Source organism: Prinia subflava, chromosome 11 (genome assembly GCF_021018805.1).
Source record: "Prinia subflava isolate CZ2003 ecotype Zambia chromosome 11, Cam_Psub_1.2, whole genome shotgun sequence".
Taxonomy (NCBI): domain Eukaryota; kingdom Metazoa; phylum Chordata; class Aves; order Passeriformes; family Cisticolidae; genus Prinia; species Prinia subflava.
Window position 1 is genome coordinate 8,968,637 of NC_086257.1, and position 26,124 is coordinate 8,994,760.

The window sequence follows — 26,124 nt, forward strand, 5'->3', positions numbered from 1 at the left end:
GCTGCACCCTCAGAGGTGCAGCTGGAGCCCACAAAGAACTGACTAGGACAGAAGTTTCAGTTCTTTGTCTGGTGTCAGGAGGGGTGTGTGGGGTGGAATTGCTCCCTTCTCAACAGCAGGTAAATGCAGCTTGCCAGGAAGGTGCCACAAGGACCAGTGTCCATGGGGAATGACCTCCATCCCTGCTGTGCAATGGGCTGCTCATCCTGCTCACACCTCTGGCCCTGCTGATTAGAAATACAGGCAATTAATCTCCTGCCTAAATTAACAGCAAATTCTTCCTGTCACGGCACAGGAACTGCTCCAAGGGATTGTCCTGGGAAATTAACAGCTGTAACACTTTCCAGAAGCCAGTGAGTGTACAGACAGCTCCCAGGGCAGATGATTCAGTGGATTCATCTTGTGTTTCTTTCTCAGCCTCTCAGCCCCTGACACCAGAGCCCCCAGAAGAACCTTTTGCCTCAGCTTTTGCCCCACAGCTTCCTGGCTTTACACATGGCATGAGACAGACACCCCTGGGAAGACACAGGGGAGGTACTCCTTCCTGCACAGGGCAGGGAGCAGCATCCCTGAACAAACACCAATAGTAAGCTGGTGTTGGCCTCTGCCAGCATTTTACCATCACCACCATCACCTTGTAGTGGATATTGTGAAATTTAATGCTGGCTGCATTTTTTTCACAAGAGTTTGCACAAGCTGGGACTATTTTAACTCAATTCAAGAAACTCAAATCAAAACCAAAACCCAAATGGTCAGAAATCATTCAGATCAGTCTTATTCTCATTTTTCAGGCTGTGTTGAACAAGATTTTCTTCACACATAACTGGGGTGGAAATAATGTAGATTTGAGGAGGAGCTCTTAGATAAAGCTAAGACATACTGCAAAAGACAGACTTCACAAGAGAAAGGAGCTGAAGTAGGGCAGAATGATACAGACAAAAGGGACATGTTCCTCATCCATTCCACAATTTTATAAGATGTTGTAAGTGAAGTTAGTTTTAGGAGCTGTCTGCAATTGGACTTCTTAAAGAATTTTCCAGAGAAATCAGTAGGGCTTCCACTTGATGTTAACCCTCTGTATGGGAACTTATTTCATTTGCTGTGCAAAACATCATTTCTATTCATCCCTCCAAGTAGAATATGAGTGGAGTGGTGCTGGGGTCTCCTTTTCACCCACTGGATCAAGTTTGTTATCTTTTATGACCCAGGTGTAGGATTACTACCAAGGCAAAACAACCCGAATCTATCCTGTAACCCGGCTCCTCAGAGCTGTAGCAAACACCTTTGAGATTGTTTTGGAATACAGTGAAACCTCACAGCACTCACAGCCAACACAACAGCAGCCCAGAAGAACTACAGGGAAGCAATGAAGAGTCATTTTCTGCTGTCAGCAGAAAAGCTCAGTCTTTGCCTCCTGCCCAGCAGCAGCAGCCCTGCCACACAGAGAACAAGGTGGGATGCCATTGCTTGATCCCACACCTTTCCAAGCAAGTCAGCGATGTTCTGGTTCCTACACTCCTCCAACCAACCCAAGGTTTAGCTCTTGCTGCTCAGCTGCCCCACGCCCCTGCTGCCCAGCCATGCAGCTCCAGGCATGTTCATGAGGTGGTGATTAAATACAGCTCAAGGTGGGAATGCTCTGCAGAGGAGTCAGAGCTGTGCTGCTGTCCTTAGCCAACACACTGAACTGTTGTGTCTTCCAAGCCCATGTGTTTTCTCTTCATTTAAAATTGCAGTGCTTCCTTTGAGGCAGAGCTGATGACAGAAGAACAATTTGCCCTGGCCATTTCTGTTGCAACCCTTGGAAAATATTTTGGCTGTCTCTAGGGCCAATGTGTATCTGTGTTATTAAGCCTGACTTATAACACCTTAAGGTGGGCCCTGGGTGATGGTTCAAGAAGTGATGGTTCAAGAACCCCTGGGTTTTCCCATTTGTGAAAAATGCCATTTCCGTTTGGCTTTGTCCTAAAGCAGAACATCAAAGGTCATGGTTTTGCAATCTCCCCTGAAGCGTGGGAGCTCAGAACATTCTTGGGTTAACCTTTCCTTGTGGGGAATCAGCCACATGTGCCTGCTGAGATGAGAGCTGTAAATGGCTTTAGGGTCCCCTGCTCCTCGTGCAGTGTGAGGAGCTCCCGGCACAGCCCCTGGCAGAGCAGTGAAGCTCTCACAGGGCACTGCTCAGCCACGGGGCTGAGCCACAGCCTGGCCCACAGCCACTGCTGCAGAGGCAGACAAGCACCAGCATTTCATCAACATTTCCCAGAGGAAATGTCTCCTCCTGATTTCCTTGACAGAGAATTGAATTACCCTGCTCCTCCAAATCAAGTGTCGGATTTTTCTTTCTTAAATAAAACCCCAAACCATTATGCTTTACTAAAACCACATATTTGTCTCAGGAAATAGTGAGGGATAGTGAGGGCAACCTCCCAGCCAGCTCAATGTTCTGTACAGTCTCTGCACCACAGGCTTTCCAGTCAGTAGGTGTCTTTCCAGCCTGGTACACCACACCACGTTGCCTTGCTGTCATCAGAGCTTCAGCTGGGAAAAAGCACAGGAAACGTGTTACACAAGCACATGGATATTTTACTGTACCAAGGAAGGTCTGTGACCACATTCAGAACATGAAAGGCACAGAAGTTTCTCAGAATTTGTACAAAAATTTGTGAATAAAAAACCCCCCAAACAAACAAACAAACAAACCCCCCCCAACCAACCAAAAAACCCCTCCAAAAAACCCCAAAAAAACAAACCCTGAGTTTTGCTTCTTACTCAGTTTGGTCAGAAGAGACCAGATGTTTTCAGGCTGCTAGACAGAGAACCCAACAGCAGGTTCAGTTCAGTGTCAGCTGTGAGTCTGGAGTACAGGCATAAGGGTGTAAGGGCTATGGACAAGATCACCTCCTATTTCTAGACCAGGTGATGACTTGAACTCAAATACCTGCCAGGGTTAAAAGCAGATCTTTTGGAAGAATGGAAGGCTAAAGCAAAGGGATATGGTGCTGGTGCTTATTCAGTCAGTACAGACTGTCCTTTTAATAAATTAGCAGAGTTGTAAGAAAGATCTAATTAAAAGGCTCTGTACACAACAGCTGTTTAGGAAAAAAATTGAATGAAAAACAAACTTGGGGAAAAAACTTTTACTTGTGAGTTGGAAAAACCTTGACGGTTTGACAGGTATGATGATGACTTCCAGAGGTCAGAGATGGATGGTGAGTCATGGACATTTTGGCGAAAAAAACGTTCTTACCAACAACTCTTCTGGGAAGCCAGGACCTTTATACATCTATAAACCTGTTGTGTTCTGCTACAGATATTGTCCTGCCAAGTGCATAGACAGGTAATTGCCAAACCTGCAACCACTCAGAACAAAATATGCACTTTGAGAAAAAGGGGATTTTAGGAGAAGTAACAAGGGAGAACATAGTGAGAATGTCCTTTGGAGCAGGCTGCACCAATGCCATAAAGCCTGGACGCTGATCTTTGCAGTGAGAGCAGGAGCTTTGATTTATAAAGGCATCACAGAAAGCAAGAACCACACGGACATGTACTCATAGGAGAGATGTGAGGTGAAGCCTGTGCTAGCCCAAGCACAGCACACAGAGCCTGCTGAGCCAGACTCTCTAGGACATTTCCTTGACCTGTGCCTAAAAGCTGAACATACAGAACATCTGTTTTGCAATATGTTAGTTGTACTTATTAAATAGCTTTCCGTAACACGTACAGATACTATCATCTGTCACGGCCTAAAAAACACTTTAAACAACAGTTTCCTCAAAAATCAAACAAAAATTTATATCAAGCTGAGAGATGATGACAGACTTATGTGGGATTAAGCAATTTCTCTCAGCATTTTTGTGGGTTTAACTAAACCGAGAGATTACAAGCAGAAAGGAAAGAACCACCCCCAGATTTTCCATTAAAAATAGTGAGGAAACATTGTGAAAAAAATATAGAAGATAAACAACTATTAGACATGACGTACCAGAGCCTTGACCTCCCATCAACAACTGTTATTCCCATTCAAATCAATTGCTGATTTGGTTTTCTTCTCACCCAGCAGCTCCAGATGTTTTTCCTGAACATTCCTGCTTGCCAAAGGAGAGCATTCACAGGGAGCAAAGGAGAACACAGTAAAACAAAACCAGTAAAGCCTCTGGCTCTCTGAGCACCAAGAGGCCAACCACAACTGCAGCAGCTCTTCCAGCAGCTCCCCAGTGCCAAGGCTGGCCCAGGCCAATCTCCTGGGAGGGCACAGCAGCTCCACACCACTGCCTGTCCCTACAGCCAGACTGAGGATAAGCTAGGCAGGTACTGGCCCATCACTCACCCTCTGAGAGGAACAGGAGCAGGACGAGCATCACAGATAAGAAAGCTGCTTCTCAGAGCAATTCAGGGAAGTTGCAATGAGTCACTCCTAGTCACAGAGGGGGAAAAAACCCACACAGAGGTAATAAGAAGTCAGATGGATTGATTGCACCATCTTCATAATGGGAATTTTGGATTAAAGCACCTCACCTGCTGCTTCAGGGGCACTGTACAGGCCTCCAGACAGCAGAGCTGGTTATTTTGAATGCATGGCATGTATGTGTATGATTGATAGGAGAATAAACCTGAATCATGCTGGTGCTGCTGTTAAAACAATTAGGATAAAGTGTAGTTATCTGACACACAAAACCACATTGTAAAATTAGAGGTGAAGCCTGCCAGGATGGATTTAGTTGTATTTATGAAGTGCCCGTCAGTGATATGGGTACCATCCAAAAAAATTAAATAACACACTTGATTGCTAGAGGAAGGACCAAAGATCAGCTGAAGTTCCCAAAGGAGCTTGTGCCTTTTCACACAGACCACAGCCCAGGTGTTCATGGAGTGCACACCTTGTACATAGGTTGGAACTTGTGATGTGCTTTTCTAACACGTGTTATTGTATATTTTGGGGCATAGAAATCACGTACCAGAATTCATGTTGCTGATCACACCTGGAAATCCTCACAAGGTTTGTAGTTCTGACACAAGCCCCATGCTCCAGGTGCCCTCACTACCTCTGCCCAGGGATGCACAGGGGAGAAATGCTGCCTCAAGCCTGGAGAGTCCACTCCCCCAGCCATCCCCTAGCCTGTTGCTAGACATTAGCAGTAGAAAGGTTAGGGCACCTTTTAGCTTCTCTGTCACCTTTACTGGGTGCCACCAGCCTGTGGATGTCTTTCATATTGCAGGCAGGAGATCCTGTCACCTGAGATAAATCTCACTGCAAATGAAGCTTACACGGAACACAGGATTCTGCAAGCTAACACTGCAATTGTCCCTGGAAGGATGTCCATGGGACAGTGTCTGCACAGATTAATCCTTGCTAGGACCTGAAAACAGGTAACTCCCTAATGCAGCAAATTGTAAATCTATAAATTCTAGGATATTTGACCTGAAATAGCACGAAAAGAGGGAAGCAAAAAGAGGGCTGTATCTTATGCAGACAAGAAAAGTTGTCTACACAAATTTTCTAAATGAGGCTGGGAAGTCAGATTTGACTTCTCTCTTAAGTCAGCAACAAAAAAGGAAACATTCAAGTTCTCACAGTTATTAGCTGCTTGTTCCATGATCACCAAAGAGTTAAGTACCCAAGGCCTGCAGTTTTTCCAGGCTGTTTTGCGTTTTTCAGTCCTTACACTGAGAGCCATTGAGCACATTACCACAGGCAAACCTCTCTCCAGCCAGATGCCAGAGCCTGGGAGGCTTGGGCACTGCTGAGCCTGCTCTGGTGAGCTGGGACAGCAGCCAGGCCACACGGAAAAGGACAAGTCAGGTAACTCCTTACAGCAGCTATTTTTCTGCTTACCCTTCTTCTGACTCCAAAGGAGCACATCAACCAAAATGTACTAGTGGAGCACGTCTGAGTGTGTGGGGTCAGGCAGGGAGAGGGAAGGGGGCAGAAGGAGCAGGGCTGAGTCTCCTGGTGCTGGGATTGGGGCAGCAGTGCAGGATGGGGTCGGGAAAGGCTTGGAGCACAAATGTGCAACCCTGCTGCAGCCCAAGGACAGCCTGCAGGGAGGGAGGGGAGCAGCAAGGGGCTCCAGGGGAGAGCAGTGCCCAAAGCAGCACGGGGTCCCACCCCACCAGTGGCAGGTCGAGTTCTGAGTTTCCTCTCGTATGCAGAATATTTGGTTTGTTACTTTCAATTAAAAATCAGCAAGCTGTTCTGGCTCTGTCAAGGACACTGCCCCTCACTCTGCTTTTCTGCACAGCACACTGGGCTGATTTAGAGGGCGAGAGGAGCTGGGTTTGGAAGCTCCGGTGTTCTGGGGTTTGGCAGTGTGACAGAGCTTCCTGACGAGAGGGACGCATGGAATGCCCTTTCCCTTGCTGCTCTCCTCAGCTCAGGCATCTGTGAGCACTTCTCTTTGGATCATCTGGAAGTGACATATGGAAGAAGTTAAATTTTAAGTAGAGCTGACTCTGCTCAGGCACAAGATTGTTGGTAACCTGGATTAGAAGGGCCAGTTCTCTCACAGTCCCCTGAGGAGAAATATTCAACAGATAAACTTTAATAGGTAACAAAAATACACGGGATTCACCAGCCTGGACAGTAATTTACCCATCATTAACAACCATTACTTCATCCTCTGCTACTACAGTTATGCTGAGTAACTTAAGAGGATAAATTGCTGTTGAAATACCTGTGCAAAAAAAGAACATGTACCCAAATACTGGAGGCATTTTGCTACTGATAATGTATTTATCAACCTGATTGTGCATGGCTCTCATTTCTGATTATGTACAATCCAAGTGACTAAACATGTAATAGCAATTAGCAGCTTGCACACAGCAAAAAGAAAGGTGCTCCCAAGGGTTTCATGCCTGTCTCTGCTCTCTCTTTGAAGTGAATGAGTTGCAAGTGGTGGTTGCTAAGAAAAACAGGCAAACAGAGACGAGTACTTATCCCAACTGCGATCAGCATTGCACCACCCTGCCTTCTCCCTGATTAAAGGAAAGGTTCATCATTTTCCCAAGGGAAGCTATCCAGGCCAGCCCACGCTGCCCAAAGGCAGGGGTCAGGGTCTGAAACACTAAAATCAAAATTAAACCAGAAGACTGTAGTTCTGTACTTGACAGTCAGTGGTACACAGGCCTGACCATGCTGCTTGCAGCAGAATCTCTCATCTTCCCAGACAGGTATTCTGCTGTATTCAGACAAAGATGCTTCTCCATTCCCCACCACCTTGCTCTTTCCCAGGACAATGCTCTTCTGTTACACTTCTGTTTCACATGCCAAAACAGGGGAGCACGAGAAGCAGCAGTTTAAAGTCACATCACAGCAGGGACTGTGAGAGGTGCCCTGGATGCACAGCCACAGCCATCTGCTGCCATGTGTGCGTGCATTGAGGGCTCTCTGTGCTCTGCCAAAGAGCTCACACCCGCCAAGGATTCCTGTGGCAGAGCCTTGGCTCAGCAGAGAATATTCCCATTCATTTCCCTCTCTCCATAAATTGGCCAAAGCCATCTCCTGCAGCTCTGGCCTCAGCAGAGCTCCTGGGCAGAGGGATTATTTCTTCCCAGGATCCTACACACCCGTAACCCTCAGTGCTCTTTCCATTAACAGGGTTGAAAACCCCAAAAGCAAGCAGAGATGAAAACCCAGCAGCAGCACATGATTTGGAATGCAGCCCTAGGCTCATGCCCATGTCTTTGTGCCTCTGTTCCAGTCCCACTGGAAATTTGTGGAGTTTGCTCAGAAATGGAGTGCAAGTGAGGCCTTAGCTTCTACTTGAGTCACTGAGGATGCAGAAGTGTTCTGCCTCATGACACAGTCTTACCTTTTCCTTCTTTCCCTCAGTAGTTTATGCAATTATGCCCCAAAATACATGTTTGGCATGAGAACAAGAGCAGATATCAAAACACTATTTAATAAAAGATTTTAAATTAAACTGCTGGCTTTCTACAGCTCTAATTCCCTCCCTGCGTTTAAAATTTAACCCGAAGCAGAATTATTATAGCTTTCTTTTTAATGATTTTGTGGCACATTAAAGATATAGGTCAGTACCATGCAATCATGCAGGATGCCCCCTCAATCAGAGAGAGAGATTTAGTGGTGGCATCACTCCACATCACCCACCCCTGTGTCAGAAATTGGTGCAGCAAGGAGGAGGATGGGGGAAGGGAGGGGGAGATGCACAGCTAAGAAGCTTCTCACCATTCCACAGCGTGGTTGTGCTGCACCAGAGGACGCAGTAAAACAAGCTGGGGGTTCACATTCCCTGCTGGGGTATCAGGGTGAATTTTCTCACCATGAAAGCGTGAAGAAGCAGTGTTAAACAGAAGTTTTCCAGGCTTACCCACCGTTGCCTCTGGTGAAAGTGATATAACGTGGACTTGGGCAGCAATTAAAGCCCTTCCCTCCCAGCTGCCCTTGGCCATGCTCAGCACCTCCCAGGGCCTGTGCTCAGTGGCACCTGCCCAGCACAGACAAGCCCTGGCACCCTGTGCTTTAAACTTGCTGATCTCCCAGGTGTCAGCAGCACATGCTGCAGGACCATCCCTGCCTGGGCACCTGGGAATGCCCATTGTCAGGAAAAACACCTGGAAAGGAGTCCAGAGGCAGGCACTTTTAAAGGCATTTTCTTGACTATGTTTTAAAGAAAATCGAGAGCTTCTTGCCCTCCAGAGGAACCCAAGAGCAGGATGTGCATGGGTGCCAGGGCATAACAAGCATTTATTTTTAAATACATTGCAGGTTTTGTCTGTGTTTGGAGGAGGAGGCATGCCTGGCAGACAGCAGAACAAGAACCACACTGGGGAAAGAGAATAATGTTCAGATTAAGTGGGAGGAGAGGGAGAGGAGGAAAAAGATTGATTTTCTGCAGTCTGAAGGTGCTTGGCCCAGAAACTACAAGCCTAAGAACAAGAAAACACTAATTATTTTTAAAAATGCATATTTCAAAGTATTTGTCATTTCAACTCACCCAACATATTTATATTAAACTGCTTTTCTTTTCTTGGAGACTTGGTCTTTAAAATGTTAATTAGTGACTAAAGAATACCCTTAAGGAAACAGATTTGGTGGCATTTCTGGCTGGGTATGTTCAGCTTATAGCTTTGAAAGGTTGGGGTCTTGGGGTGTTTTGTTTTTCTTCCTCTAAAAAGAAAGTAAAAAATAGCTTACAGTTTCATTACTGAAACTGTATTTCCTCTGAATACCTTCCCACCCCAATTATAAAGAAAAAGAGCAAGATTTGAAAGTTTGAGAGTTTGGCTTTTCAGTGACCAAGGCTGGAAGGATTTCAAAGACTTCCAACTTCAAAACCATGGTGGTGCTCAAACACCGTATTGACATAAACTGCAGGTTCTGGCTTTCAGAAGAGTGTCTGCACTCCTTGTCCCTTTGCTACATTAATCCCTCTTATAAGGAGTGCACCAAAAACGAGGTTTTATGGAATAATCTCACCTTAAAAGCAGAAAGGACGGGAGGTCTGACACACGAAGCTTTGTTGAGAGCTGCTCTTGGAGCTGTCCAAGTGAGATGGGCGAGCAACACTGGGGCAGGCAAAGAGCCCAGAGGCAGAGGCTGCTTCACCGACCACAGCCTGGAAAACTTTTCTACCTACACCTTTAATTTCTAATTTGTTATGACCTCTGCTAAATGGCAGCTAGATTTATGCACACCGCAGCTCCTAATGCATTTTTGCAAGTGTAATTTACTCATTTTTCAGTTGACCTACTTCAAGTCAGGCCTGGTATTAAAGAAATCGTTCAGAAGGCACTACAAGCTCTGTGCTGTTTGCTAAATGTTGGTGATAATGAGCGATGCAGGGACCCCAGGCAGGTGCAAAGGATGCTCTTTATTGCCAAAAACCCGGCCCTTTTAAGCAGTTATCTGTTTATATAGCTTTAAGGCACAAGCAGCCCAAGTCAACCAACAGCATACACAGGATGAGGACATGATGGGGACATGATGGGGACATGATGAGGATGTGATGTGGACGTGATGAGTACATGATGGGGACATGGTGAGGACATGATGGGGACATGGTGAGGATGTGATGTGGACATGCAGCAGTCACACAGCACGTCTCTCACGTGTGTCCCTCTAGCCCAATTCCAGCTGAGCCTCTCTCCCACAGTTCCCTTCTGCTTAGCCTAACAGGCCAGGGCCATGTTACAAGGCCTTCCCTTTATAAAGCATTCCTCTTTGGTTCCTGATGAAGTTGCAGCCAAGCTGGCATGCGGGCAGCATTCTCTGGTTGGTGGCCCTGTGCCTGGCCAGCTGCTCCCTCCCTGCTCTCAGGCCTCCCAGGTAGCCTCAGCCACAGCTGCCTCCTGCTTTCTGCATCCAAACCTCCCCTTTCCAGGTGCCTGTAGAAGCTGCACAACTGAAATCAATGACCTTGAGATTTTTTTTATCCCCAAGCTAGATGCTTCCCTGAGGCTGAGTTTTTCAAGAAGATTTTAATGGAAATGTTTGCGTCAGGAATAGGAAGGAAAGGGAAAAATCCTCATTTTGACTCAGTGAAAACCTGGCAGAAATGTATCCAGATGTGGAGCAACGCTCTGACACGATGGAAGGGTGAACTCAGCAGCCTTCAGTGTCTGCATGTGCTGCAGCTGGAGCATGTCCTGTGCCACTGCAGAGACACCAGGAGAGGCATGGGGACAGACGGGGCTGAGGAGGAGTTAGGGATACAGAGATGAGAAGGAAAGCAGCACATCAGAGGGATAACAGCTGGGATGGGGGGTTGAGAGGAGCCATCCCCACTGCACATCTCCCCAAAGACAGAGCCAGTTTTGGAAGTGGCAGCTGCCCATGGAGCCTGGGGGAGGAGCACACGGCAGTCCCTGCAGAAGAAACACCTTCAGGAGCCTTCTGCTGCTGGTGATTCCAGTCCTCGGAAGGATGGTGGGAAGAAACGAGATACACAGAGCATATGAACTGCATTTCTGACTGCGGGGTTGAGACTGAGCCTGAGCAACAGCCTGGGAAGGGAAGTGAGAGCCGAGGAGGCTCTGTGGAGCCTGGAGCTGGAGGAGAGCCTGCTGGAGCCTCCCGTGGAAACTCTGCTCCGCTGTCCCGAGGCCCAGGCTCTGTGCCTGGCTGCTGTCCGGCGCTGGCAGCCGTGCCGGGGATGGGAGGGGAGCGCAGAGCCCGGGCTGGCTCCCGGCTGCATTTTCCATCTGCGCTGCCCGAGCTCTGCCCGTGCTTGGCATCACCGGCGGCAGCGGGCACAGACAGCCCGGGCTCTGCGGCAGGGAGGGCGGCTCTGTCCGGCTCGGGGGATGCTCCAAACCCGCGGGAAGGCAGCCCAGCAGCGGGAGGGGCCACCCCCGCCGTGGCTGTGCTCCCTGCAAGCACAGCAGGGCCCTGCTGCCTGTGCCAGGCTTCCCCATGCAGATGATGACAGGGCACTGTGGTATCCGTACCCCTCAACCTTTATGGCATTTACAGGGGAGCAAATCTGCCCGTGGCATCCGAGGTCACAGCCTGCACCAGGTCCTAGGGCTGCCCCTGATGCCCGAGTGTGCTCACAGCCCCTTCAGTGCTTTTATGCTGTGTGGAAATCATTTCAGTAACAGACAGCTCCACACAGAATTACTGTGAGCACAGCCTGCTGCAAAAGCACCTCTGTGAGCAGGGCTGAATTCAGGGGATAGCCCAGTCTAAATCTGGAATTCACTGTCCCCGAAGCATCAGGACAATCAGGTTCACATCGGCATCACAGCCCCGATGGATGGCAGCTCGCCAGGCTCTCATTTCCTGGCTGCTGCTGCTCGGGCTGGAGGGGGCTGAGGTGCTGGACTGTGGAAGGGGAAGGCACGGCACAGCAACCCCCAGAACATCTTCTGCAGCAGGGAGAGGACTGCAGCTGCTGCCAGCTGGCCCTGAGAGCCCCAGGACACACCAAGGGACATTGCAAAGAGCCAGTGGTCAGCTGGCCATGGCACACAGATATCCCTCCCTGCTGAGCTCTCCCTGATGCCAGCCTAAGCCACCAGCTGTCCTTTGGACACTGGGGTCCATGTGCTGCCAGTGATTCCCGTGCAGCCACTGTCTGTGCAGGAGCACCTCTGCCCAGACCTGCTCCTTTTGGCAGGCACAGCTGCACCCCTGTGCCCAGAGCAGTGACCACAGGCAGGGCCAGCACGGCCCTCCCTGGCCACCATGGCCACCCTGCTGCTGTGCCAGCCTCCTGCCAGGCTGGTGTCTGCTCAGCCCCAGCTCGTGCATGCTCACACTTCAGCCAGGGAGAGTAAAAACTCATAGCAAACACAGCTCATCTGCAGTGAGCAAGGATGTGCAGCAGCCTGTATGGTTCTGGACAAAGGATATGTCGTTGTGGGGGTTTTAGGATGTATTAATGTTGGGAAAGCAGCTTAACATTGACCCAACTACTCCAAAAATATTATATTTAGTTCTCCAATCAAACTTAATATTTGTATCAAAATGGACTTATTTCAAAGCCCATGGAATAATCATAATTCCCAAAGGATATAACCTGCCTAAATCTTTCCAGGGAGCTTTCTGTGCTTGCCATGAGCTCCACCCCTAGCACAAGCCAGCGAGCTGTGCATGACAAGCTGCAAGGGTGCACACCCCCAGCTGGCCCCGGGGATGATTAACCACGTGCAGGACACAGGTACCTGATGAGGTTTCAGGCAGTGTGTGCACAGCGGCAAAGGACCCCACAATTCCCAGCACAAAGCAGTGAAGCTCTGCTTGGTGTCCTGGGGCACACAGGGCACCTGTGTATTGCTGGGTGGGCAGATGCCAGAGACCTGGATACACCCAGGGGCCCTTCTCAGGCAGAGAAGAGGCTCTGGAGATGGCATCTAGACAGAGCCTGGAGGCAAACACCACCTCTGAGACCAGAGAGGGCAGAGCAGCTGTTTCTTGTTCAAGTGGCTCAACAGGCTTCACAGCATCCCATCCACCCAGCACGGCACTGGTAAACCACATGCCTAAAGGGGCAAGAGGTGGGCAGGTTCCTAAAACAGCACAAGGTGGGCAGGTTCCTGGAACAGCACAGGGGAAGCAGTGGAATGGTGAGGCTTTGTCAAGAGGGATACAGGGACCTCCTGCCTAGGGGAGTGCTGGTGGACAGGTTTAAAATTCTTTCAACTCCTATAACAAGTATTTAAAAATCACAATATTCAGACTCACCTTTACAAACAAAGAAAAGTCTAAAAGGATTTTTGCAGCCCACCATAGGGAATGGCAATGGGTGCACTGCAACTTTACAGTCCTGTATCAGCACTGTATTTCCAACAGGTATTGTCCCAAGACCCTTTCAAAATGATAGGAGGTTTACAATAACACTGTGACCCTGCTAACTGCAGGAGGGTTCCTCTCAGCTTCCATTCAGAGACCTGAGAGAGAAATTATTCTCACAGAAAGATCATTACTGTGAGCTCACATAATCCCACTTTTAATCAAATGATAATTTAAGTGTAAGTTCCACTTCATGCATTTAGAAAAACATTGGTGTAATAAACACTCCTATTAAAGCCTCATCCTCAAAGATCATTCCCACAGTTTCCATTTAACAAGGCAGAAAAAAGAAACCAGTAGAGTTCAGAATTTACGCAGCTATTTCATCTCTTCCTCCAAAAAAGATGAATTTTATATAATATTAGAATCTCATATAGTAGTTACAGAACCCAAAAGGGAAACTATAGCAGATAAAGCACACAGAGCTATTTAAGCCTGATTTTTTTTCCTTCTGCAAGATGAACCTATACCATGACTATTCTGTTAATAGTCTTGAGTAATGTACTAACAAACAATTGCTTTGAAACCGTAACTCCTGTGAAGTTTTAGGGACCTGATTTGCTCCTCACTGACAAAAATGTGAAAATTGGAATATTGACAGGAACATCAAGAGAGTTGAAACTCATTAGCATGAAATTCACATCAAATGCAAGGAGGAAACTGAAATAAATGCCCTCGGAGCTCTCAGTGAAAGCCAAGCCATTGAACCTGCAGCTCGTGCAGGATGTGCTGTAGCTGCAGGGACGATGGGCACCTCATCAGCTGGTGTGTACAGCACATAGGATGAGCTGGCTCATTATTCTTGCTAAATTATGCATGCTGGATTGGGGAGGGAGGGCACTGGGGGGGCTCAGCAGTGAAATCAGAAATCATTCCAGTTCATCGTGTGCCAGATCACCGGAACAGCTTCAGAGGCTGCTGCTGGCAGCGGCGGTGCACAGGCTGTGCAGGCAGGCCTTCCCCATCAAAGATTTCCCTCTCACCTGCCACTGCCCTGCTGGCTGACAGGAGGGATGGGTCAGAACGATGCATCAGTGCCTTCTGTAGAGCTGGAGAGAGTCCTCTGTATTACTCCCACATTATAAGAGTGACCCAGAATTGCCGGGCTTAATTAGGAACGAGTAAACGCTTTGGGGAGGAGTCCTCCCTCTGAGCAGCAATCCTGCACCCAGCTGGGCACCAGTGGGAGGAGGACTGAATTCTCCTGTCATTGAGCATCTTCACATCAAAGTGTGTGAAGAAAAGGCACACAGGAGGGCTGGGCTGGCTCCTCCCCTGCACAGCCGTAGTGGAGTGTTGGGAAAGCTTCAAAGATGTGTGCTGGAGGGAAAAACACAAACAGCCCATATATTTTATACATAGATATGATGTTGCTCTAACTTATAAAAATGCATAAGTGTTTCACACCCTTGAAGCAGGCTCTCACTTCCCAGCCATCCCTAGCTTTGTGCTGAGGGCTGCAGGGATTGTCATACTGAACTGGATACTCCAGTTCCTCTGAACAACACCCAAAATAGATTTCAAGGCATTTGCTTATTTTAATTCATATGCAAGCCCATCCCACAATGGAAATTCTTCCTTTTGGAGATGCTTATCTGGTGGCTGGGTGTTCAGTCTGGACAGGAGTGAGTCCCAGAGGAGCTGTTCCCGAAGGTCTGGGATGCAGTGGTCCCTGCAGACCACCCCGCAGAGGCAGGCGCCCCAGGTGCTGTGAGCAGGCTGGGTGGCAGCCACAGGAGCTGCTGGAAAGCTTTTTGGTGGCTTCCCATCCCTTTCCCAGCCCCACACGGTGCTGGCACTCTGTTTGTGAGCAGGTCTGGGCAGCAGAGCCGCAGAAGGTGCTGGCAGAGGTGGAGGCACCAGCGCTGGCAGAGCCCGGGCTGCTGGCACGGCAGGGTGGCCGTGGATCTCCGGCAGCAGAGCTCACTGGGGCCTGGGAATCCTGCCAGCAGCCCCAGGAGCTCTGCTCACCCCTGGCAAGCTGGGACAGCAGCTAAGTGCTCCTTATCAGCGGGCAGGATGAGAGCAGAATAACAAAAGCCCTGAGATGTGATTTATGGAGAAAAAAATAAACTTAGTATTAGTTTCCAATGGCATTTAAATTTGAGAGGCCAGCCAAGACTTCTTTTTTTTAACAAAAAAAAATCTACTTCACTGAAATATTCTTTCCTACAGGGAAACACTGTGTTGTGCTTAGGCAGTGTTATAACAATAAACAGGCATCCTTGCCTTAAGGGACTGCAGATACTGCCAAAGCAGGCAACATTTTAAACCTACAATAACCTTCCACTAATTGCAGAAGTCAAGCCAGACAGGCACAGAGCTGGGAGAACACTTCAAGGAAGAGTGACACAGCATGGGCTTTTACCCAGGCACTGCTGCCAGCTGGCTTACAGAGGAACTTTACATCACCCTAAAGCCCAGAAACTGCCTTCGAAAAACTAACTGGCTCCTCGAATGCCCATACAGTTAATGGTTTGTGAACTGAAGCCAAAGGGTGATTTCCCAGCTCCCCAACAAATGGTGGGGACCAAGAGGAACATGGAGATGCAGCTCCTGGCAGAGACAAATGTTTCTGCACTGGGCCCAGGGGAATGCCTGGGGGGAACCTGTTGCAGAGGAAGGGGTTCCTCTGGCCCACAGCACACATGCTGAGAAGTGGGATAATTATGTCAGGGAGTAAGAAGGCAAATGATTCTTTCTAATCAGTCCTCCTCCTCCCCTGAGAACTGAGGTTCAGCTGGGGAAGCTGCTGAGCTCTGCTCCTTAGTTGCTCATTGCTTTTCCCTGATAAAGATCAGTGGCAGCTCACAGAGCATCAACCCTGTTATGGGGTTACCGATGGTTCCAGTGTAGGTGCTGGAATATTTTAAGTGGGTTGGAAAGCACATTTCTACTCCAGGGATCAAAAGTCTCTAAGCAGGGTGATCCAAACAGTGGCATTCATGCAGGTGCTTTTGACAGAGCCCAGGAGCAAGGCCCTGTGGCTGGGAGGAGACCTGGGTCCCTTCAGGAGCCATGCAGAGGCTCTCAGGTGAGACCATGGCACAAAGGCCAGCCCACTCCAAGCCTTCCTTCCCAAAGCCTTCATGGGGCTGTGACAAGGCCCTTTAACCTGGCAGTTAATTGTAAACCTAGTCAACTTTTAGAGCTATTGTTGATGAGCTAAGAGGATTTAATTTTAAACCTTACATTGTTGGGTTTGGTTTATTAAAAAATCACACTGAGAGCAGCCTCCCCCCAGCCTGGTCCACAACAGTTTCCTCAGAGATGCTCAGTTGAAGGGATCTGGAACTCATCACCATACCATCTGCCTCTCTCTGAGAGGTGATCAATCATGCTGAAAGTTTAAACACCCACAGTGCCTACTCTGTTAGAGTGTTCAAATCCACCTATTTTAAACAGTGAAAGGGAGGACTTGCTGTCCCCTCATGGCACAGCAGTCAAGCCCCAGCTTCCCTGTCTGCCAAGCTGTAAAACCCCAATGTTTCCTAGTTTTACAATCAGTACTAAGACAGGGAATCTTCCTAGGATAGAGAGGCAGGCAGAGATGGAGAGCTGTGTGTGACACCACGCTGTGACAGGGCTGCAGGAGCATCCCAGCACACAGGCCTGAGGAGGGATGAGCACCCCCAAACCCACCTGCCCTCTGCCCACCTGCAGAAACTTTGCCTGGGAGGGAAGAGCAAAACTAATGCCTCACCCTACCGTGATCAGGACACAGGTAAATTCAGAAGTCAGTGGACACCAAACAGGTACTGATGGCTCCATTCCCTCTGCCAGGACCAGGTACAGGGCTGGGCCAGACCTACAACACAGCTTTATCCATCCCAAAGGAACAGTGATCAATCTACAGAAAAAGTGTGTGGAAACTCATTTTCCATGTGCTGTCTGCAGGCTTTGGCATTGCACAGTGTGGGTGTTTTGGTCCTGAGAACAGGAGTAGCCCCCAGTGCTGCTGAGGCTGGCTTTGCTCTGCCCTGTGTGGCTCAGGGCACAGGCTGGGTGTTGCCAAAAAAGGTGGAAGAGGCCACAGTTCTGGTCCCCCTTGGGTCCCCCTGTCCTGTACAGCACTTTGTGTCTGAGAGGCATCACTGGCAGGGCTGTACAGAGACCAAGGAACCCAGAAGAGCTTGCCAGGAGAGCAGCAGCCAGCCTTGAAACCCTGCTGGCTTCTCTGTCAACAGCAGCACATTGCTTCCATGGTTTGGACTTGGGACACACCGTGCAAGCCACCAGTGCAGGCACTGCTGTGTGAAATACTGGGGAAATGGTACAAAGCACCCACTACCATGTCTGTTCCTCATGAGCAGATGAGTTGGCACACTATTAACAGAGATCAACTGAATGTAGAACTTCTTATAAGGACCCCAGATGACACATGCTGTCATCACTGGCTTAGAACAAGTCCTGATCAAAAAGTCACTGTTTGTCCAGACTGGCAACAAGTTGTTTGTTTTCTTAAAACAAGAACACCGGGCAGTCCACAAGTTTGTGATTCATTCTTCACCGCCAGGATCTCCACCCCAGGTTTGTCTAACAGACAGCTCCTTACTGACCTGCCAAAACCTTTTCCTTACCTTACCTAGAGACAACAGCCAGCTTCATTGTGCTGATCTTCATCTACAAAGGGAAACAGCTGGAGCAGCTGAGGGCTCTGCTCATCACTTCACAGTTTGAGCTCCTGGATGTGGCTCTCCCATGCTGGAAATGAGCTGTAGCTGTGCAGGCTGCAATTCTAGAAAACACATGGAGGTTCCAAAAAGCACACCAAAATTGTCTCTATAGGTGCTTAATAGGAAAGGAAGTAATTTATGGTACCATTTGGAGTGCATATGCAGTACCTAAGAGTTTTCAGGCACACTTACAGACAAGCCTTCCCTAACTCCCATGAGCCTTGTTGTGACAGGGACAAAAGAAGAAAATGGAGTGGCCAGGGAAGGAAGTAGAATACAGTTGAAATATATGAGGATTTTCTAGATGAGTATGTGATTTAGGGAATTTAGGGGAAATTTAGGCATTGAAGTTTTGTACTAAAACATCCTGGGTTTTCAGTGAACATATCCAAGAGGCACCTGCACAATGAACAATTGTCAGAAGGACACCAAGCCATACCATCACTTCAAAGAGGCCACAGTAGGCCATGAAAACACAATAAATGTGACAGATGTCCTACAGTTATGGACTGGAAGAGAAATTTCCCGACAAACTCTGTGCCCATTCCAATCACACTGTGCTGTTGTGTGCTGACTACAGGGCAACCGAGGCACGAAATGCAGTGTCCATCCCAGATCCTTTGAGCCTCCATCCAGCTGAGGTTGGCTCAGTCCTGGCCATTAGACAGACCAGACTGGAACAGAGATGAATCCAAGCCTGGATGTGAAACCCCCTTCAGAGCCACTTCACCTGCTAGAGCATTGCTGGGTGGAAAAGGATTTCCAGAAACATTCACCTGAGAAATAACTCATTGTCAGTGGGAGCCAGAGGTGGCAATTGTCCCTGTGCCACTGACCAGCCAGCCCTACTATTCTCAGTTAGAAATGACAAGGACAGTCCACAAGACCTGCTGCCTCTCAGGACTTCACACACAGACCTGCCTTGGAGATAGGTTTCATGAAGAAAAAGGCTTTCTTGAGCTAACAAAGCCACATGAGGATAAGCCAAGACTGTTAATTAAAAACTATGGCAAATGATCCCAAATTTAAAAAATACAATTAAAGTGTGTGCTTTGGGAAACAACACCAAGGGCCAAAATTTAAATTTCCTTAAGTCAGCACACAAAATCATTGGCTAATGACTGAGACACAGTGGTGCCCACTGAGATTTCTCTGGGAAAGAGGGAGAGAAATGTATTCAAGACGTAAGACAAGTAGTGTGAGCTAAGTTGTTTTAATTCCCTCCTTCCCCATCCCCAGGTTTCACTCCAGTGTCACTCACAGTGCTGGGTGTTTACCATTGTCTACATCTGACACATTTTCAAAGCCCAGAAGTGAACAGCATTCAAAACACAGTGCTTGCTGCTTGAAACAGCTTTCCAATATTTATACAAACAACCTTGGGGCTTTGAAAACATCTCAAAGCCCCCGTGTTCCACAGAGGCCCTCCATCACTGGCGTGAGCTTTGGGCTTGGCCCGCAGCACAGGAAAAGCCTGAGCTGGTGAAGCAGAGGTTAGTCAGATGTGCCTGAACATCTGGTCATCATCAGTGCTCTGAGGTGGGCGGTGGCGAGCCCGGCCCTGAACTGCTGCCATCTCTGACTAAATGGACAGCCTACAACTCGTCATATGCAAGGCTGTTTGTTGGATTCCGTTCCTGTTTCCATGGGTTTCCTTTCCCTACACCATATTGCAGGAGAAGCAGTGATTGCCTCCAGCAGACACCTCCCCAGACAGCTCGTACGTACAGGGCTCTGCCAGCAGCAGTGGCACTGCCATCCACCCTGCAGGGACAGCTCCAGCCCGGGCTGGAAACCCCCTGCTGCTGAGCCTGGGCCAGTCCAGGCTGTTTGCAGCACTCTCAGGTCAGCTCTGTGGGATTCAAGAGTTTCAATCACAGTGAAACGCTTATGGAGTTTGCCATTACAAAGAAAAGGCAGGCTGGCAATTGCATGTTTGACTCTGGCAGCAGGGACTCCCTCTCACCCCTTGAACCCCAGCCATTTTTGTCAGAAGCGCCTTCTTTGGGGCACTCACGCTGGAAAATCGTTGGCCAGCGATGTGTGAATTAATCAGGAGCTCTGTGAGTACCAGGGAGGGAGATCTCATGACCGGATGAGCGAGGGCTGCCTCGTCACTCAGGCTGCAGGCTCCTTGGAAAGCAGGAAAGGCATTGCTCATCCTGCCCCTCACTGGAGCTGCACGTTCCCCCTGCCAGGCTGGGGGTGGTGTCCACCTCAGGACGTGTCTGGGCAGTGCCCACGCTGGGGACACCATGAATGCTGCCATGGGCCAAAGCAGGAACAGGAGCTGTGCTCGTGCTGTGTCACCAAACCTTCCCAGTGCACATAGAAAGAGGAGATTTCTCATCCTGAGAGAGAAGGATAGAGACAGGAGATTATTTACTGCAGCTGCATGGGGTGACATCCCCCAAACCCAGCTGTTCCCAATAAGAGAGCAGCCCTGGCAGTGGGCATTGCAAACGTCATGGCCTGCCGTGGTCTCCAGGCCAGCTCAGCCTGTGTCAGCATTGCTCCAGAGCAGGGAGCACCTCATGGCACTGCATTCCCTGCTGTGGAGAGCCTGCAGATCCCAGCAGAGCCTCCAGCAGCCCTCTTTGGGGAGCAACTTCCCTCTTTGGGAACCTACTACCCCACACAGGCCAGAGGAGCCAACCATACCCAAGCCCCTCAGAGGAGAGGCACTGGTTGACCTGTGTCTCTGAAGAGCCTTGCTGTGCACATCAGGCTCCCTCACACCCTTTGTGCTGAGCCTGAAGGGATTCAGAGCAGAAATACTTGAGCACACACTTTCCTGAATCAAGGTCGCAGCTCCAGATTGTTTCTCTGTGTTCAAACAACCAGGATAATAAATCAAAATAAGGGCTCAGAAGAGCCTTGTTCAACAAGGATTAAAAACATCAGTGTTTTTGCCAGAAATAGTAGGCTCAGATACAGGGTTTGACCCTTCTTCTGCTGAACACACAGAAAACATCTGCTTGGTCAAGCAAAACTATGAAGTAAACTGAATCAACATGATTCTGACCATGTTTGTGGGTTCTGAAATCCTTTCTTCAGATGGATAAATGAATTCATATCCAAGTGTTATAAAGTTGGGATATGCATCAATTTGTAGGGGAGCTTTTATGCTTCTAGGTAACAAAGCAATCTACAAAATGTTTAAAGGAGCTGAAGACTGAGAATAGAAGCATTTCACAGCACAGTGTGAGGCTCTCCATTGTTTGTTAGATTTAATGCACAAATACAATAAAAAGGAAATCATGCTGACAAAATAGCAAGTTTATGCCTGTTCGGCACTAGACACTAAAATTCCAGTATTCACCCATGGCAGAGCAATATCACCAGCAAGTCACCCCCCATTAAGTGCAGAACTTCACAAACATAGCAGAAGACCCTGTTCTTGCCAAGAGAAATCACACTGACAGAAGCACACCGGGGCTTGGCTGATTTGGGCAAACAGGTCACCCCTACCAAATCCCACTTAAAGCAGGTATCTCCAGCCAAGCTTCTCTTCACCACTGCCTTTGCCCTAAGCTGCTGAATACCCCATAAAATCTGATTTGGAGGTACTGACCTCACACCCTCTGACTGCGGGCTAAGAGAAGCAGTCCTTGTTCACCTCCCACCAAGCCGGATGAGGATTTGGAAGGAGATCTCTGCTGCATTTCCACGGCTGGAGCGGGCTGCCTGCCTGCAGGGATGGCCCATCGGGGCAGAGCCCCTCTCTCCCGGAGCTCCTCCGGCTGCTGCTGACAGCAGAGGCTTCTGAAGGATAGAGCTGAGTTCAGCTCTTGTAGCTGAGGTTGTGCCACTGAGATCTTATCACCCTGGGAAACACTCTTGGGAGAGATTTAAACAAACAGGGACACACAAAGCAGAGCAGAACATTGGAGCTGAACCTGCACCCTTTAGAAAACCCCGGCAGTGCCTGTCTCTCCCTGAATACAGAGCCTGCAGCCACGTCCTTTGCTCCTCAGTCCTACAGGGGAGGGGTGGCCTGACTGCCAGCTGCACCAGCAAAGGCGTGGGCAAGAGAGAAAGGGTGGCTTCAGGCCATCACTGGCAGCTCCTTTGAGTGATTATTTACACAACCAGCCATCTCCTGAGAGCAGCAGTACTCTGGACTCACCTTTCTTTTGGTATGGTGATGACACAGGCTAAGCCACTTTGACATGGTAGGAGGTACTCCCATGTTTTAACTGGAACACTATCTTAACTTTTCAGTTCTTGGCTTCCATTACTCAGGCAGGAGCACTTCTTACAGCACTGGGCCACCTTCCAGGCATAACATCTACCAAAAGTCACTGAGTATGTCCTAGTTTTTCTCAGAAAACAGCCCAGAGCAAAATGACTACAATACAGCAAGTGCAGAGGAGAACCAGCAGTGATGAGGTCAAATACTAATTAAAACCAAACTGGGAAAAAGGCAAACCAAAACTGCTTAATCTATGAGCCCAGTAGAAAATTATTGCGAGCACCAAACAAAATCAGTTCCAGTCATGCTTTGCAGAAGCAGCAGTACACCTCTCTGCAGGGCAACGTGCGAGCAGGGCCAGCCTCAATGTTCCCCACACCCAGAGCTGCTGGACCAGCATCTGTTTTCTGTCCCTGACAGGAGCCTGGGAATGAGCAGCCCCACCTGCACACTGAGAAGAGAGCCCGGGGGTGGATGTGGGGCTTCCTCAGCACCAGAGCTCCTGCAGGGTGAGGTAAACCTGCTGCAGGTGTGTGGCTTCTGAAAGGCAGCACCAACCATACATTGGCAGGCTGACCCAAACCCACAGGGGATGAGCACAGCAAAGACACCTCAGGACCTGGAATCCGAGGCACTGCACAGGACACAAGTGGAACTCCTTCACTAGGGGAAGGGTGGAAGCTGAATGCTGTTAAGAACTTCATTTCCAAGCACAATCAATGCTCCTGCAAAGCAGGACCATCCTCTCCCCAAGATCTCCCAGCAACCTGTAGTAGTAAGCACCTCCAAAGATATCACCAAAAAAAAAAAAAAAAAAAAAAAAAAGACAGTAGTTGTTCAATTAATGCAAACATGTAAGGAAAATGGAACTAAAACCAGTCATTAATTATTTCTGTTCCCACTATGCACATCCCTCCAACACACCCTGTTGTCTGTGAGTGCCCAGGTTCACCAAGAAGTGCCTTAGCCTTAGTCTAGCTGGCCTCTCAACTCTCAACTTCAGATGGGAGAAAGAGCCACAGAATATCTCATCATTGCTCCAAGCATGAATGATGTTTCACTGCCATCCAAAAGCCCCTTCTCCTCCCACAGATGCTAAAGCTTCTCTCCCTTCCACCCACCACTGACCAGCCTCCATTCTCAGCCCCCAGCATCTCCAGATAAAGGCACTGTCATTGTTTAACACATCCCTGACAAGGAGAAATTCTAAAAACTGAAACAGGGAGTGATGGTGCAGCATAAGAAAGCAGAGAATCCAGCCTGAGCACCTGAGATCTCTGCAGTCTGTATGTATGCCGTACCTCTGCATTCATCCTCTTCCTGCTTGTTCTCATCTTTCTTTCTAGACAATAATGATTTGGGTTTGTTTTTTTTCAAATATCAGACAGGGTTCCAACCTCTGGATGTCTGTTCAGGTGTAGAGTCTTGGCATGCTGTTGGATTTATGTTAAGCCAGCTCATTACCACTGAACAATGGCCCGTGAATTGGCTATTGCTCAAAGAAATTACTATCAAGGCCATGTCCAACAAAAACAAACTTAGTGCAAAGTTTTGAAGTGTATGAAAGAAGGATTAAGGAAGAAGGATGTTGTTGCTTTTAATCTGTAAGATTAGGAGATGAGAGATCTGTTTTTTATTAAAGGAGTCTCCCTGTGATGTTAGGCAAGCTGTACAAAATCCCTGTATTTTCATTTCCTTCTGAATAAAATGAGAATAATACTATTTTCCTATCCAGTGGAGAGGTTTGGATAACTTCAGCCCTAATGCTCTCAGTGCCAACCACCAAAATGTCTGTGAGGCGTGAGGTGAAAGAGAAAACAGCTCGGTCAGCCACACCTGATTGACTGAATTTTTAAACTGACATGAATTGACTTCCATCCAGGTTCCAAAACCCAAACCAACTACGCACGATTAGGCTAGGAACAGGCGTGAGGAATGGCACTCTGCAGGGTAATTTTCTGGAGAGGCTGGCAGCCCGCTGGAGGGGCTGGGACGGGAGCAGCTCCTCAGCTGTGGCCGGCGGTGACAGTGACAATCTCACTGATTTGTGTGGCGGGGGCTCGCTGCTCACCCTGCGGGCTCCCAGCTCCTGCCCCGGGCCCGAGGGCTTCCCCGGCATCAGCTCTGTGCCCCGAGCCCGCAGATGTCACCCACTGTCACCTCTTGGCAGCAGGCGGGGGCACCGCATCCCCAGGCTGGGCAGTCTCCTGCATGGAGCAGGGGCCGGGCTCTGGGAGCTGCGCACGGGCAGGAGCTGGGCACACCTGGGCACACCTGGGCACACCTGGGCACACCTGGGCTGGCAGGGATGTGGTCACTCAGAGCTCTTGCTGGACCGAAGATCTCGTTCCAAATCCTCATCCGGCGCTGCCTCCTCCGTGTTGTGCAAAAGGACCTTGCTCAGAGCCGCGCTGCCCCCGGAGCCCGAGCCTGTGCTCTGCCGTGACAGCCACCGCTGCGAGAAAGGGCTGTCAGTCAGGAAAAGGGAGGAAAAGGAAAGGAAAAATCGCTTCAAGCTTGGCAGAGCTTTGTGGTAAATTTTCAGTGTTTCTCCCACACAACCTCTGCATCAGCAAGGTTATTGTTATTATTGTTATCACGGTTTAAGATTACAGGCAAATAGCTTTTAGAACATGCAACGGGTGACTGCTTTCAAAAACCATCCAAAATGTCAATGTTAAAAGGGGCTGCTGCATGCTCATAACATCTCCTTTCCCACTCCCATCAGCAACCCTGTGGAATCCTCCATAAAGTAAAACCACATGCTGGAGCATTAATGATAATGGATGGACAGGCTGAGGCTGCCAACGTGCATTGCTGGGTGGAGGTCAAGCAAGACAAAACAGACACAGATAGAACAAATGCTTTCAAATAATCACCCTCCAAGCAGTAACCATGTGTTGAATCAAACCATCATAAATTCTCTTGCAGACAAATCCTACCAATTTACCAATCCTTCCTGCAGAGGAGCAACTGAGAGATGCAGACAAGTCTCTAGGTGGCCACCAGGCGTGGGTGGCCAGCACTGCCATCCTCACCCACCTCTCAGAGGCCCAGGATCTCCATGGGGTGTGTGGAGGGAGGAGATCTCCATTCAACCTTTGCAATACTTGCACAGTATTTTCATGGTCAACACAGCTTCCCTCACAAACAACTCAAACCCAGGCTTTGATGATGAGCCTGGTCTGAGGTTTGTCATTGCTCCTGCCATAAAGGCACAGCAGAACACAGAAAACACAGGAGCCCATCAAATCTCACAGCTACACCAGAATCAAAGAAACATCAGACTGAACCTGGACAAAAATCCCATCCTGCTCTGTTTTTGAGAAATGGTGTGCAATCCAGCTGCAGTGAGTCCCAGGGGAATTGCCAGGCTGTGCTGTGGCAGCCCGGGGTGCAGCAGCCCCCACCCTCCCTGGGGAGCACAGCCATGGAAGCACCACCTTGCTGGGTCACCACGGATGGTTTGAGTCACCAGGGGGATGGAAGGGGTCTCCACACTCCAAAACACACTCTCATGAATCAAACAGCTGAAAATAAAACCCAGCAACCAGATAACTGGGGCAAGGGCTGTGAATCTGTAAGACATTAGAAGAGAGTGTTTTGTGGGTTTGTCTTCCTTCCTCTCCTCCCTGTTGTTTTTTTGGCTAAAGGCTCAAGGTTTTCCCTGGGACACAGCTTTTTACATCCCTGGTGAGTGGAAGTGCCCAGCCTGTGCCAGGCTCCTGTGGGGCCCTGACCTGGCAGCTCCCACTGAAACCTGAATCCCGGGAGCTCTCTGCTCCCAGCACCATGAGTGCTGCCTCGGGTCACAGTGCTGCTGTGCTGGGTTAGTGTGTGCTGCTCCCACACAGCTTCAGAGAGGCTGTGCCAGCAGCACCTGCAGACAGAACAGAGAGCAGGAGCTGCTCCTCAGGGCCAGCCTGCCCTGCTGCATGGACAGGGACCAGCTCCAGCCCCTGGCACGTCCTCCCAGCACCAGCCCAGCTCCTGGCAAC

At 49.0% G+C, this 26,124-nt stretch overlaps 1 long non-coding RNA gene across 6 annotated transcripts in view; it reads right to left on the bottom strand.

The window, feature by feature from the left end:
• LOC134556139 (uncharacterized) overlaps positions 1 to 22,196 on the bottom strand; it is a 50,265-nt gene extending 28,069 nt beyond the window's left edge. For 3 of the 6 annotated variants that reach the window (XR_010081592.1, XR_010081593.1, XR_010081589.1), the window contains exon 1: positions 2,427 to 2,697. This is a non-coding gene — a long non-coding RNA (uncharacterized LOC134556139). Of the gene's footprint in view, positions 1 to 2,426; positions 2,698 to 8,188; positions 8,335 to 21,505 lie in introns of those variants that run through there. The other 3 variants (XR_010081591.1, XR_010081590.1, XR_010081594.1) reach the window with 2 other exon arrangements.
• Between the last annotated feature and the right edge of the window lie 3,928 nt (positions 22,197 to 26,124).